The following is a 5,125-nucleotide window of genomic DNA, read 5'->3' on the forward strand; positions in this document are numbered from 1 at the left end:
CACTCAGTTGAGGTGAGAACAATTTTGAGAAGGTTATTTATAGTTTAAGAAGCTATGTGATGTTCTATTTTCTATATTTTTAAACTATAAAATTAATGATCTTTATTTTCATTTCTGAATTGGTAAAAATTCATTAAAAGTCTTCCACAAATGCCAGTTTAAGATAAAGATTTTTTTTTTTTACTTTTTTATTTTTTTTGCTATTTCAGGCTGCCTTAAGGTTGGGTGTGGTGTGGCTTGTGGAACTGGGGATCAAACCGCAGTCCCCTACTACTGACTGTGTTTGCCCAAGCGGTATTTTAAACAACTGAGCTAACTGGGAAGTCCCCATAAATTGGAGCAGGATTTCTTTTGTGGGAGCGGGTCTGGCTCAGGCTGCTTTCAGGGTGGGTCTGGTAAAGCACGTGGAGCTGGGGATCAAACTGCGGTTTGCCCAAGCAGGTGCTTAAACAGAGTCAACTCGCAAGTCCCCTGCTGAGCTAACCCACAAGCATCCTTAAGAGAGATAAGAATAGATGCAAATATTTTTATAGCCCAAGCAGTCAAGTCCATCTGAGTACCGTGAAGAGTAGAGCCAAGGTGTTCTGTGGCAGTAGTTAAAATACTTTGCTTCTCAGTGTTTGTTTTTAGTGCTCCGCAAAAAAATTTAATTCTTGGTGTTCCTAGGAGAACCTTCCTGAAGTGAAGTCTACACTATTTTGTCAAACAAATTACATTGAAAACCAATAGTTTAGCTAATCTTTCACTAAGCAAAACATAGTCCAAAACTATTGAGTGGTGTTAGAAATGTCAATACTTCTTATAGCCTCAGGAGAGGAAAAAGATAAAGGCAGGCAACTTTTTCAAAATCTAACTGAAATATTTTCAACTATAGAAATGAATATATTTGTTATGTAAGAAATAAATACAATGAAATCTGGGTAAAGAACATCACTTATGACCAGTTTATTGGTAAATTCTTAAATTCACACCAAGGCTACTTATTTTTATATACAGATCGAAATGTTTACTCTAGTTTTATGCACTTTTTTCCTAAGAGGTGTTTCCTACTTTTAAAGACAAAGGGAAGAATGTTTTATAAAACTTTTCTTGGGTCAAAATATAGTCTTTTTAATCTGTCTCATAGTCTTTTTATCTGTGTCTGCATAAGTAGCTAGTATTACTATTACTATTAATAATAATATTATTAATGCCTATTATTAATTATTCTTAATGCCTAGCATGTATTTCTTTAAATTTATATGCATTTAAAATTTATATTCCATTAAAATTAGCAAGACATTATGTCTTGTTACAACAGGTATTTAAATTGTCATAAGTACTTAAATCTAAAATATTTTCAGGACATGATTTCAGGTATAATGACTCAAATTTTTGTTTGACAGCATGTTCATTTCAATATTATTTTTGACTTTATAATATGACTTCCTCTAAACATGCAAAGATCTAAGATTCTCTAGTGCCCAAAGGAACACAGCATGTACCACGGAAAGAAAACAGAAGCCATAAAATGACTTTATTCACTTAATGACTATTTTTCAGCCTTAAAATATATCAGACAATATAATTCCCTTTAATTTTGCTTTTTATTTTTTTAATGATTGATGCAGTTTATTTACCTTTAGGACAACAGCCACCAGAAGCAGCAAAAGAAGCGGCAGGGAGGATTAGGGAGAAGCGGCACCTTTACTCGAAAGGAGAACCATGCAGGAGGTCCTCCCGGGCGCTGCGGCCGCCTGCACGCAGGAGCCCTGCCGGAGGCGCAGCTCTGGGCATCTGCGTCGCTCACACTGAAAGCCAGGAGCACAAAGAAGAGCCACGCCCACGTGCAGACACAGGCAACGATTGTACGCTAGCTGGATCCCCTGGGAATCCAAAAGCAGTTTTTAAGCATAGTCCCACCCACCTTTTAAAGCGAGTGTTTAGGTTGCCCTAGAAAAGAAACTAACCGTGAAACCAGTTAAAGTATGAAAAATAAAAAAGGCCCACAATCTTTATTAAAGTCTGTTAATGCAGAATAGTATGTACAGGGAGCCGGGGAGATGACTCAGTGGAATAAGCGCTTCCCTGGCAATCGCAAGGGCCTGAGTTCAATCCCCCGTTTTGCCAAAAAAAAAAAAAAAAAAAAAAAAAAAGAATAGTATGTACAAGTGACACATGGTGCCATTTTTATTCGCAGATAGAGTACTCAAATTTCCAAGTTACAGCTTTGCCACAGCCTTGGCCAAATATTCAACTAATGAACTATTTATTGATTTATTGCAGTCCCGGGGATTGAACGCAGGACCTTGGGCTTGCCAGGCAAGTGCTTGTTCTACTGAGCCATCTCTCTGGTCCTCATGCATGATTTAGCTGCGCTGGAGCGCTGATGCTAGCATGCTCTGAGGCAGCACACTTGTTCTTGTGGTCACATGCTTTGTAAGCCCACCACTGGCCACTCCTGCATTCTTAGCCAGGGGTTGCATTACAGGAAAAAGAGAGTCTTTGGTGTACGGCAGGTGATGCCGCAGTCAGCGTCCATTCGCTGTTCTCAAGAACTTTTATCTGCTAAGCGAAAAGCTCCTGCCGCAGTTTGAGCAGGAGGACAGTGCACCATACCACAGTCCAACACAGACAGCTCCATCAGGAGTTTGGCCAAGTTAAGTTGCTCAACACCGACCGCTCCAATCTGAGATACTCTGCGAAGAAAGTGCAGGCGAGCGGGCGACGCAGACCAAAGTTTAAAGCTCTCAGGATCTTCACTTCCACCTGCCTGATCTGGTGCTTAGCGTAAGTGTTGGTAGTCACCTAGGCAAAGTCCCCGATGTCTGCAGGGTACATTTCTTCATGCTTGCTTGCGGTGGACATGGCAGTGACTCCCACCAGCTGCAGCATCTTCTTAGGCACACAGTTGTTCTGCATGGACGGATCAGGAATGGACACAGTCGTGCGCACGGTCTCCTGCAGCAAGCTGCACTCCACCTGCACCTGTGCCAGCCAGTCAGTGAGGCTGGCTCTCATGTTTCCAGCGATTGGCCACCCGGCTGGCATTTTGGTCTGGCTGCCTGCCCTTCCTCAAGTTGTCTGAGATGAGCGCAGGTATCTTTCACGTATTCACTGCAGAGGTTTGGATCTGCTCCACCTTCTGCGTCCACATCCTTCACAGCCAGAATGACATCAGAGAAAGCCTGGCACACATCTTCTTCAGCGGGGGCGCATCCAGGGGGCTCCGTGGGGCTTGGAGAGGGAGCGTCACCCAACACGGGTTCACGAGAAAGCTTTTCATCCTTAACAGGCACGGGCTCAGGCTCGGCACACACGCACAGGCTCTCTTTCCAGAGCTTTCTGCAGTTTTCCAGCAGTAGCTTTTCCAGTCGCCGGCTCGTCCCTCCTTCTCAGGCGCGCCCCGGCTCGCAGCTGCTCACCGACGGCCGCCGACGCCTCCGAGGGCTGCTCCTGGCCGCAGCCCGGCGTGGAGGCCGCAGCGGTGGCCAGCGGCGCTCGCCTTGCCCTGCCATCCTGGCCGTGGCCTTACGTGCAGCGTTAATTTTCGCGTTTCGGTGACTCGGAGCGCCGCGGCTTCTCTGCAGCCGCAGAACACCGGAGCCCCAGCAGAACCTGGGCGCGCCCACCGGACATCAGCGGGTTTGTCTCTTTTTTACTTTAAAGAGAATAAAAATTAGAAATGATGCAGAATTTAAAAAAATCAGGATGCTAGGAATTCCACAATGATTGTGACATTGCTTATCGTTTTCAATATGCAATATAAGATTACCAGATATAATTATGTTTTATTGATCAAAAAATTTTAAGCATTAACTGTAGCTTTTAATAAACAAACAGAAATTAGTAGTACAATTATCTTACCTCTCTGTATTTGTGCAGTTTTGTCTTTTTCTTTCTCTTCCTTCCTTCTTTCATTTCGTTTTTTCTCTACTTTCCCCCTTCTCAGTTGTTCTTTCTTTTTCAACAGTTTCTTTCCCTTTCACAGTATCTATTGTACCTTTCTATTCATACCTTAAGCTTCTTACCCTTTATTTTCTATATTTTTATTAAACTTATTGACATTCTAAAAACCTCAGGAAGGTAAAAGATATAGACAAATTCATTGTGAGATATGCTATTCTTTTTAAAATAATTGTGGGTTTAAAATACAAAATGAGAGTAGTATTAAATATATCTCTGCTTTATAGGAATTATTTCTTTTTACTTTTTCCATTGATTTGAAGAGAAATGTTATCAAGAGAATACTATAGTTACAATATTTACAGAATTTTAAGTTTGACCTGCCATTTGGAAAATCCAAAAAATGTCTTAATATCACTTTAGTAAAAAATTGTGAAGCCTGAAAAATCAACTTGTTTAGATTCCAAATTTGAAAAATGTTGCAGCTGATTGAAGCTTATAAATCTCTCAAAAGTTAGTATATAAAAGCAGAGAATTAATTACTGGCTCAGTAACAGAAACTGACACAGCTTGGATTTCTTACCATCTGACAAGCACAATTGTTTCTCTGTGCGTAAACTACATGCAACTTGATGTTTGCTTGTTGATAAATTACAATTCACAGATTGATCTTTATGATTTGGAGCTTGAGTTTCAAATGAAAACCTAAACATTGTCTAGGGAACCAGCTCCTCAGCTCCAGCAATGCGGATGGAGCTGCATGAATCAGAGACTGAGAGTAGTTACAGGAGTCTGCATTTGGGCAAACATTCCTAGTACTCCAATGAATGCTGAAGTTTGAGGTCTGTGTCACGCTAAGTTTATACTGCCAGGCTAGTCTAAGCCCAAGAGTCTGTCTTCACTGTTGTGCTATAAATAACAAATAGATTAGTTGTGCCTGATGCTTGTCTTGCTCTGTATCATAGCTGTTGAAATGGCTAGTAGGGGCAGCCTTCGTATCCATCACTACATGAATATGAACAGATTCTTCTTCATTTTTGGACAAGATTGTCTATAATGACATCTATTTTCCAGCATTAGATGACTGTCTCAAAATTATCCTATTATGTTTTTATCTATAAGTGACTCAAGGTTAATGTTTCACTGTGCTCAGTGACTTATATGAACATTTGATTCCATCTCTTTTCTTCAGGTCTCTCTCTCTCTCTCTCTCTCTCTCTCTCTCTCTCTCTCTCTCTCT

The 5,125-nt window shown here is 41.2% G+C and overlaps 1 pseudogene; it reads right to left on the minus strand.

Moving 5' to 3' along the window:
* Positions 1-2,337: 2,337 nt before the first annotated feature.
* Positions 2,338-5,125, minus strand: part of LOC101567055 — a 14,984-nt pseudogene continuing 12,196 nt past the window's right edge.

This window comes from Octodon degus, unplaced genomic scaffold (assembly GCF_000260255.1).
Source record: "Octodon degus isolate 3935 unplaced genomic scaffold, OctDeg1.0 scaffold00237, whole genome shotgun sequence".
In the NCBI taxonomy this organism is placed as follows: domain Eukaryota; kingdom Metazoa; phylum Chordata; class Mammalia; order Rodentia; family Octodontidae; genus Octodon; species Octodon degus.